At 37.7% G+C, this 11,164-nt stretch overlaps 1 pseudogene; it reads right to left on the reverse strand.

The window, feature by feature from the left end:
- Positions 1-4,839: 4,839 nt before the first annotated feature.
- LOC119805452 lies at positions 4,840-5,322 on the reverse strand (annotated as a pseudogene).
- Positions 5,323-11,164: the final 5,842 nt, after the last annotated feature.

Consider the following 11,164-nt stretch of genomic DNA (forward strand, 5'->3'; position numbering starts at 1 on the left):
TACCTCTAATCAAGATACTTATACATTGTTTACATTTTTAGGTTATTGTCCTCATTTGTTGCACAGTTGTTTAAAGATTAATATTCTAATATGAAGTCTTAGTCTTTAAGTTATATAGATATTAAGAATAATAGGTCAATAGTCATCCACATTTGTGATATTTATAGTTAGACTAATCAGGTTCTTTAGATACATAGAGATTTTAGTCTGCATAGATAGGTAATCTTCAACCACTTCAAAGAGCTGTAGAATACGATATTTAAATAACTTAGGGTTCTGTTGATCTGAGACACAATTGCTCCTGGCAGCACTGATCTATTCCTAAGAGAATGTTTAGCACTGAAGACACTCCACTTGGAACTTGTTTTCTTCTTGGCAAAACTGACCTTTGGGCAAGGAACTACCCATGCATCAACCACTGACAAAATGCATGATGTCCAGACAGGACAAGCAAAATACAAGAAAAAAAAAAAAAGACTGTCAAATCTTGCCAAGACAGGGTAAGACAATTTTGAAAAATTTCCTGCTTCAGAAAATGGTCTGTCAGTTACTCTAGTTCTTAGCTAAAGATGCTTGCTTCAACATTGCAAATGAGACTTTGAATGATTGCCCAGGTATCCAGTTGTCTCTGGTATTTGTTGCACATTTTGGAATTACACTTACTGCTTACTCAAGTAATATTATTTCTCTTCTTGGGTCTTTGATAGTGTTGAAGATTATATAGTTATTAGTTTTCTCTAATGACTTGGCCAATTTATCGATTATATAAGACTTAAACTCATTAGGATAGGATAATTATTGAAACATTTATCACATGTTTCCTGCTTGATATTGTTTATGCTGGTTGTAATTCTAATTTTTATACCTGATATTTGTCCTTATTGTATACAAATTTGTATTAGGCTTAGAAATTTTCTATTTAAACAAAAAGGGGGAGGTGCTGTAGGAATTCCTACAGCCAGTATTCTTTAAGTTACCTGCCCACTTGGGCATGGCCTCTAATACTATATATTGTGCTGTAAAGTGTCCCATCTCTCTTCTGCAGTATGATTCAGTTCATGTTCCCCATTTGTGCAGAGGACTGTAATCTGTGAATCTACCCCTAAATATATAACTCTCTGTTACTCAATTCTGAGCTAGTGTGGGATTTCTTTTAAGCATCTGTCTTCAAGCAACACATACACAGAAAGGAATCCCATATCACTCCATTATCCTGCAAAGCATCATTATCCCACAAAGAATCAAGGACAAAACAGGAAATCCTAGTAGAGGCCTATCACAGATAGGAGGAAACAGGAGCACAATTGATCAGATTTTCACTTTTAGGCAACTGGCAGAAAAATACAAAGAATTTGGAAGAGACTTATATGTCTGTTACATTGACTTCAGGAAGACATTTGATAGAATTTGAGTAAAGGACTTTGGGAAACAATGAGGTTCTAGAGGTTCCTAGAGAAAAATCATAAGAATACTAGAAAATGCCTATAAAGATACCTTACACATCAATAAATTTCTTTGGAGAACTAAATGGTCAGTTTAAGAGAATTGTAGGAGTGTTGCAGGGATGCGTCCTCTCAATACTATTATTTAAAACATTTCTGGAATTAATAATAGCAACAGTCCCAGAGCATGAGGAGACAGGCATGTAGACAAGTGGTGTGCAAATCAATAACTTGCATTTTGCTGATAGTATAGCACTACTTGCTGAAAGTTCAAATGAACTGCAGGCCATGGTAAATAGAGTGGTGGAAGTAAGTGAAAACCTTGGTATGAAAGCAAACATTGAGAAGACTGAGATACAAAACATGGGAAAGGCACACAAAGATTTTAACATTGTAATAAAGAGTCAGAACCTCAAACAAGCAGTCAGCTATCTGGGAGGAAACCTCAGTTTAAAAGGAGGAACTATTTCAGACATTAAGAGGTAGATATTAAGAGGGGTGCATTCCAGGCACTAGGAAAGGTTTGGTCAGCAAGAGAAATGACAACAACAACAAAATTATAAGGATATGAGATACTTGTCTTAAGCTGCCTTCTTTACAACTAGATAGTGAAACACTCCTCAGAACAGTGATTGAATATTTTAAGACAGCATGTCTCAGGAGGTTTCTAGACATCACATGAAGAGATAGACTGTGTGACGATGACATTAAGAAACATCTCCATGTACAGAAGGAAGTAAACTACAGGATATGGCAATGGGACTTGAGATACTTGGGCCATGTTATGAGAATGAATGGTGGCAGATACCAAGAGATAGCTCTACCTGGAGGATGGCATGGGATAAGACAAAGAAGAAGGCTGGTATGGGAGGTCCTTCTGTCTATCTGTTGATTTTATTGCTTAATGAATAAAGAAACTGTCTTGGCCTGTGATAGGGCAAAAGAACAGAGCTAGACAGGAAAAACTAAAGTGAAGGCTGGGAGAAAGGAGGCAGGGTCAGGGAGAAGCCATGGATCTGCTGCCGGAGACAGACACTGAGATCTTTAGCTGGTAAGCCACAGCCATGTAGTGATATACAGATTAATAGAAATGGGTTAAATTAATATAAGAGTTAGCAAATAAGAATCTAGAGATAATGGGCCAAGCAATGGTTCAATTAATACAGTTTCTGTGATTATTTTCGGGTCTAAGCTAGCCATGTGGCCGGGAACCAAGAAGCAGCCTCCTCCTCCAAGAAATTGGTGTTGTGGTTGATTAAAATCTACTTAAAACCTAAGAGGGCCTGAAAAGGAATTCTAGACACAAAAATACAGAGTTTAACACAGCTTCTTGCTGTTTGCTGGCAGCATGCCACAGCTCCTTTAAGAGAGCTTTTCCTGATTCAGTGGTAGCAGGAATAAAGCTGTGCCATTTTGAAATGCTGTCTTTCTGGGCCATGCTGCCAGTGTGACTTCTGGTTCTTTTGGGAGATGGAGCATTTGGATAGGGTTTGTGAGCAGACTGCTGTAGCTTGCTTAATGGTGACATGGACTGGATGTGTGCCTGAGAATGGGGCTGTGTGCATGTTTCTCAGAGGCACAAGTGGCTCCACCATGCTGGACTGGGCAGGCAAGCAGAAAGTATGATATGGATAGATCATAGTAATTGTGCAGTTAAAGTTTTAGACTGGGCAGGCAAGCAGGCAGTATATACCATAGTAACGGCACAGCTTAAGTTTTAAGAAGCACTTAGCATTTTAAAAAGTGCTTCTGGACAGTAAAGAATTACAGATATGCAATAAAGACAAATCCGGATTAAAAAGACATATAATGGGTTACAGTGTTGGATAAATGTGTGTAGGATTGGGAGAGAGAAGAAAAAGAGTACAGAGAGTTATTTTTAAAAAGAAGTAAATGTTTTTTAAAAAATAAAACAAAGTCTTTAAAGAGACAGAGTACAGATAGTCATAGATTAAAAGTAGTGCAAAAGAAGAATAAGCCGTGTAAAGATGGAATATATACAGAGAGTCTGGATTATGAATACTATTGTGTTTTCTTTAAATTTTTTGACTGTAAAAGAGCTACATACAGAGAGACATTTCATCATATGGACTGCTAAGCTAAGCCAACATATATATTTTAAAGGTATCTTGAATTCAGAATTTGTGTATAAGGATATATTGTTTTGGAAAAGAGGTTTTTCTTTTGTCTCCACAGAGGATGAGAACTTGTGAATTCATTCCAGGTTAACATGATTTGATATACCATGACCCCCTGAAAGGTGTCTGAGAACACCCTCAAAAAATTACTTTACCCAACTGCTGACTGAGATTAAACTAGCACACAGGATACACCATAGAAGACCTAATTAACAGTACCCCCAATTAGCAGAAAGCAGTATGGAGAAAACTACACCAATATTCCCAAATATTGTCTATAAATGTCCATTTACATTTAAAGGGGCATATGATATAGATATGAATAATTTGCATTGGTATAGATATTGGTTTATTGATATAAATTTAAGGTCATTTTTTATTGTCCAACAGTTTATTAGAAAGAATGTAGACATTTAAAAAAATTCCCACTGTCATGAACATAAATTGAGGTTTTCCAGCCAGGACATAAGCTGAAATCAAAACAGGAAATAAAAAAAATCCAATAGTGTATTAACATTTTCTACTCATTTGCCATACTGACAGTGCAAATACAAATCTGGTCTAAAATGTGCAGACTCTCAAGCAACAATGTACAGCTATCTTTCTTCATCCTCCATGCTAAGAGATGTTAAGAGCTTAAGGGCCAAATAATACCAAATGTATAGGCTTCAAAAACCATCTAAGTTAGGGCATTCACTAGTTTTAGCTAAAATACACCTGAACACTGACAAGTGATCACATACAATAATGTGAAGTACATTTTTTGAAAACTTTAGTGGAATAATTCTGAAAGGTACACTGAAAGAATGGCAGGGTATCAGTTTAAGAATCAGCCAATTTGTTTTCACCCACTTCAAGTTCATGGTTTGGGATCTAAACTAGGGACCTTTCCCTAAGCTGAGAGCTTCCTAACATGTAAGTAAGTAGCTGTGTTATAAAGAAAGAAGACTTAGGTGAAATGTGTTTATTAATCAGAGCTGTTGTATCAGTTGCCTAGGATCTCAACTGCTTCATGGAATCCTGGGAAATGTTCATGCATAAGGATATTGCCTTACCTGACTTAAATTGCCCCATACAATGGTACATTATCAATCCTTAATGAAGCCTTTAAAAAATAAAAAAAAAACAGGTTGAAAAATGGGTTAAAGTAGACAAATACAGCATTTGCCTTTAGAGCTATCAACTCAGGAATTTTCTCAATTGTGAAATCTTGCAGAAGTTATTTTTCTTTCTCAAAATCCAGGTGATGACAACATTCCTTACTCCATATCTGGCATTTTTTCATCATCACTGTCTTGTGAATCATCATCTACTCCATCTACTTCTGGTAAATCTACATCCTCATCGCCACCCATGTGATCCATCATCTCAGAAAAACGGTCAAAATTGGACATGACTTCATCTGAATCATCCTCCCAGTCTTTCCAATTGTTGAAGTCCACACTAAGCTAGTTAAGCTTTGCCCTTTCCTTTGTTAACCTAGGCCACGATTGGCCAGATTCTCCTTTCCGCAAACAACATAAAATTGATCTGTCCATTCTTTTATGCTTGGAGTCATTTGTATCAATACAGTGAAAAAGATCAATTTCATTTAAATGCTTTAAATTATCACTCCCTCCAAGACAATTGAAAGTAAGTTTGGATTTTTCAAAATTTACATTAACATCTTTACTGTCTTCAACACAAAATTCAATGAATACATAGTCCCTTCAATCGTACCACTTTTTAGAAGCAGGCTGCATGGTGAATGGGGCAGGAGGCCAGGCGAACAGGTGAGTGGGCCTAACCGGCGGCAGCAGCTGGCTAGTCAACTCTACTCTGGCATCTTCTGCCTGGTTGTGGCCTCTTCTTGCTCCCCTAAGGTGACAGTGGGCTCGACCTCAATGCCCGAATGCACTGCTGTGGAGAGCGGCTCCCTCAGGCCAGGAGAGGAGGAAAGTGTCGGAAGAGGGGCACAAGGACGGAGAAGGAGCGTGCGTGCTTGCGAGGGGTGGTGAGCCAGTTTTGTTATATTTATATTTCTGCTCTTGATTAAGGTGTTGTGTTTGTGTAGCGCATTTAAAAATGTAATGTATAATTAAAAATATAGTTTAATAGATAATCATCTATAATAGTCAAGCTTATACTCATGTTAGTTAGATTTTCTAGATATATAGAGATATATTTCAGTTAGATAGGCATTCTTCAAATCTTTCAGAGACCTTCAGAATATGTCATTTAAAATGTTTAAGAATTTAAGACTTTTCATGACAGTGAGACACATCTGCTCCTGGCAGCACCAAGCTACTTCAAGAGGATGATGGGCATTGAAGATGCTCCTTATGGAGTTGGTGGACCATTTGGCAAGAAACTCCTCTTGCCTAGACTACTTGATAAACTAGACATGAAGGATCCACAGAGAAATGACTGCTAACCTTCCCTAAAGGTGAGATGATCCTTCGGGGTTCCTGCTTCATGAAAGAGTCTGTGAGACATTCTGCAGGACACAGAAAAAAATGACTGACAAACTGCCAATATAGGCAAAATTGTCTTTAAAATTTCCTGCTTAATGGAAAAGTCTGCTAGATACTATGGGCCTCTAGGCCAAAGATGGATGCCCCAATGATATAGAAGAACTTTGGGTGACTGTCCAGGTAGCAAGATACTCTTGTCAATTCTAGAATTTTGGAAGTTGCTTATAATACACTTCCTGTTTAGGTAATATTATATCCTTCTGGAGTCTTTGATAGAATTGTAGAATAAATGGTTATAGTTATAGTTTTCCTTGATTATGATAAAAGATAAAATAGATACAAATATTGTAACTGTAATTCTTGTTTGATACCTGTTTTGTATATATTATTTTACTATGTTAAAGTTAAAGCCTTTCTTTTTGTTTAAACAGAAAAGGGGAAGTGATGTGGGAGGCCCTTCTGTCTATGTGTTGATTTTATTGGTTAATGAATAAAGAAAACTAGCTTGGCCTATAGAATGGGAGGAGGAAGGTGGAGTTAGGAGAAGCCATGGAGCTGCTGGAAACAGACACACTGCAAATTTGCTGGTAGGCCATGACCTCCTGGTGATGCAGAGATTAATGGAGATGGGTTAAATTAAGATGCAAGAGTTAGCAAATAAGAAGTCAGATCTAATGGGCCAAGCAGTAATTTAATTAATACAGTTTCTGTGTGATTATTTTCAGGTCTAAGCTAGCTGGATGACCGTGAACCAGCAAGCGGACTCCTCTTCCAACAGAAGGCCCCCAAAATGCTGGATAGACAATATAAGGAATGCTGTGAAATCTTGGATATGACAATAACACAAGCATCTAGGACTGCCCAGGATAGGAACAACTGGAGAACTGCCAAAAATGGGCTGCCCATGCATGCTTAAGCTTTGCTGGGGCATAAATGAATGGATGAATGAATGACATTGTTAAGGAGAAAAAGCAAGTGGAAAGATATGTGTATCTTGATGCTGTTTATTGTTTTAAACAAACAAACAAAAAACCCAACCTCTCCACCTATCCAGATCTCCATCTTTCTTCAGGTTCGTCCTATGGGTTTCTCTGATCACCCCCTTTCATATCAAACTAGGCAGACATTTAGACCTATGGAACAAAGAAGACCCAAACATGTGTATATGTAACCTTACCAACATAATATTTGACAAAGATATTAAACTATGAGATGGAAAAATTGCATCTTCAACAAATGGTACTTGGGAAACTGAATGTCCTCATGTAGAAGAATGAGATTAGACTTGTTTCTATCATCTTTCACAAAATGTAACTCTACATGGATAAAAGACCTAAACCTTAAATATTGAAATTGTCAGAAAAAACCCACAGGTAGCATCCTACATGATATATGTGTAGGAAAGGACTTACTGAATAGGACACCATCTGCCCAAGAATTAAGGTCAACAATCAAAAAGTGTGATGTCATAAAATGAAAAAAAAAACCTTCTTCACAGCTAAAGAAACAACTTGGTGAAGAGAAAGCCCATAGAATGGGGGAGAAGCTTACCAGCTATACTGCTAATAGAGTATTAATATCTCAAATATACAAAGACCTCAAAAAAAGCCTGAGACTTACACATAGAGGTCTCAAAACAAGAAAAAAAAATGGCTAAGAAATGTCTCAAAATGTTCATCATCTCTAATAATTACAGAAATGTAAATCAAACAATTTTGAAATTTCATCTTATCCCTGGCAGAATGCTAAAAGTTAACTGAGCTTCTGGAGGAGGTGCAAGGAAAAAGGAAACTTCATTCAATGTTGGGGGAATTGCAAAGTGGTGTAGCCACTATAGAATCAATGTAGAGAACCCTTGAAAAGCTAAAATAAAATTAACATATGATTCAGTTCTAAAAGTGCTTGGTAGATGCCTAAGGGATATGATATCCTACTCCACAGATACTTGCTCAGCTGTGTTTAGTGCTGTTCTATTCATAATAGTTAGAAAATGGAAAGAGCCTATATGTACACCAAGTGTTGAGTGGATAATGAGAATGTGGTGCAAACACACTATGGAATACTATTCAGCTGTGAAGAAAAATTTGCTTCCAGATTTCTGTCAACAGAAAACTTGTTGCAAAACTTGCTACCTAGCCTTGGGGGTGGGGCCTAACAGCCAATTATGTACAGTGCTAAATAATGGAGACAGGACTGATGCAGGCATAGCTGTTGGTGATGCTTGTCTGTCAAACCTCTTGGTTTAGCTCCTAAACCACCTACTTGCTGCTTCAGGCTATATGCTGCAGCATTTGCAAGCCCTGGAATTGTGTTGGGTGTGGAGGAGGCTTCACTTTGTGTTATCACTCCCTCCCTGGTTAAGAACTGCCATAATGGAAACCTGAGTGTGGCCTAATGCATGGCCAAAAGGAGCCAAGGTCTGCAACAGAAGTGTCATAGGTTTCTGTTGTATTAACTTGGTAATCTGAGTTCTTGCTTACCTTTAAGTAAGTCTTGAAATTCAGCATTTATTCTAGTAACAAGCTAAAAACATGTACATTTTCCCCTTCAGTCTACATTAATAAAAACATTCATTATTTCCCAATAACTCAATCAAACGCTTCAGAGTTATCAAAATAGCTTCTTCAGTGGTGACTTACTGGCTCATTTAATCTTTGTTGTATTATTAAAGTATCATTTTCCTATAACAGAGAGTGGGAACATTTCAATATTCGAGTTGGAGTAGATATGTAGTTCATGGGATGGGACTAGTGAATTTAGAAGATGGATTCCTCTCTGAACCTCAGAGATATCAAACTAGGTGACTGGATTTGTGATCTCAGTATTCTTTGATAAACCACCCAACTAATGGAAACCTGATGTTTAAATCTGGGAAACTGGTGCCTCCACTTGTCTTTCCTCCCATCTTCTTTCTCTCTTAAATGTTATCCTTCTCGTGAACTCTAGAAAAGCATGATGTTATTGTAGTACAACAGAGTCTATATCCTTCTTTCTTGGTATGCTTGGTTGTTATGCTTGGTTATATGCTACATATCTCGAGGTCAAATTTGAAAAATCATTGTTTTGTTTGAGAAAACAATTCTGGGACCAAATACAGGAGTGTATAGATTTGTTCATAAAGGCTTTCATCTGCTTTTTTACTATTGTGTTACAAATATACTCGGTGCCCAACAAATATTTGTTATAATTAGTATATTTATATCCTAGGTGTTCAAAACTCAATTGTGGCGTAAGAAAATGAGATCACCAAACATATAATATATCATGGACATAATATGTGTCTCTGTGTATATGGAGAGAGTGTTTTGCTTGCATGTATGTCTGTGTCCAAACTCTGGGGCTTACAGAGGCCATAAGAAGGTGTCAAATCTCCTGGAACTGGAATCACAGACAGCTGTGAGCTGCCATGTGGGTGCTGGCTGAGAAAGAAACCTAGGTACTCTGGGAGATTTTCAAGTGTTCTTAACTTCTGAGACACCTCACCAGCCCATGAGCATATTTATAATGTCCAATGCAGTCTAGTAACAGCAAGGAAGCCATTCTCAATAGAATGAATTATACAAGGAAAAAATACAAGAAGCAGAAACAAGTGAAAAGCCAATTTATATAAGGTTTTTGTGGGCCATATCCAAAATCCACCTATTTTGGATTTCATTCTAACCATGACAAATTCTTTATAGAGTGCTGAACAAGTGAGTGACATAACTATAGCCAATATTTAAGGTTCTAAGCAGTCATACAGGTTCTTTTGGTGTATCTAATCATATACGCTTCAATTGTTTATAATATAGCTACTAATATGATCTTCATTATGAAAATGAAGCCAAGCAATGAAGATATTAACTATACTGGCCAAGATTTGGAAGGCAGTACATGATATTACAGAAGTTTGTATCTGAGCATTGGCATTTTGACTTCAGAGCTGGAATCCTAGTTGCATCATGCTTCCTTTTTTGTACATCATACAAATGATATGATTTACATCTTTAGTGGCTCTTTCTGATTTTTTTTTAATCAAGAACAGACCACTGGATAGGCAGACCAGTTGGAAAGTGACTGTTTCTGACTTGGCAAGAAATAATGGTGGCTTGGAAGATTTTGAAGGTAACAGAGATGGAGAAAAGAGAGAACCTGAATTTTGTAGAGTCTAAAAAGTTTCTTGGGCACAGATGATGACAAAGCCTGTGGAGGAAACTTAATCCAGAAAATTAACTGTTTTTTTTTTTTCTTAAAATCTCAGATACCTTGTTTGTTGTTCAGAGCCGGGGTGATCCTTTGGCTGGGTAATGTATTTGGGGACTGAACCTGCTTGAGATTCAGGCTGCTGCTCACCACACGGCTGGCCCTACTTGGAATGATGTGTTCTTTGGGTGGCTCTACTCCCATACCTGTTGCCACATTATTTAGTGCCATGTGCTGCTCTGTGCCACCTTATTCCTCACCTCTCTATTGAACATTCATTAAAATGGTTTGTAAACAAAAAACAAAAAATGTTTCTTGGGGACTGGATAGCAGAATATGAGTGACAAAGAGTGGTCACAGATGACTCTGTATTTGAATATAGCATGAAAATTTAAAAAATGTTCAGCTATGCTCTCTGTTTCCCCAGAAAAAAATCCCCCTGTCTCCACTCTTAGTGCTGCTGTAGTACATTGGCAGCAGCCTTCCTAACCCCACCCCTGGCTCTGGTAGATATTACAGACCATTTTCCCTTAAGTTCATCACCTCCCATTTTCCCCTGCATCCCAGCCTCCAACTCCAGCAAGCACTCTGCTAAACTACAGGCTACACCTGCCAGAAAATAAGTAGGTTGGTCACAGACCTTCTCTTTCTGCTCTCCCAGACCCAACCCCCCAGTCTTTTCCCAATCACTGCAACAAAATACCTTTTGTAGTCTTTCCTGCCTTATTGTTCCCATCTCCTGAGGATCCCACAGATCTTCCCCTTATAATCTTGCAACTTAATGCTTTGTCCTAACCCCCAATTCCAACAAGCATCCCTGATAACCCAAGGGCAGTTCCTCTAAGGACATTACGTAGGATGAAGGAAGAGGCACGCTTTTCATGCTGCTCCTAAATTTAATAATCTCACACCAGCAAAATCAAAAGAAGAAAAACATAAAAGTGTACAC

The sequence above is a fragment of the Arvicola amphibius genome, chromosome X (assembly GCF_903992535.2).
Source record: "Arvicola amphibius chromosome X, mArvAmp1.2, whole genome shotgun sequence".
NCBI classification, from domain to species: Eukaryota; Metazoa; Chordata; class Mammalia; order Rodentia; family Cricetidae; genus Arvicola; species Arvicola amphibius.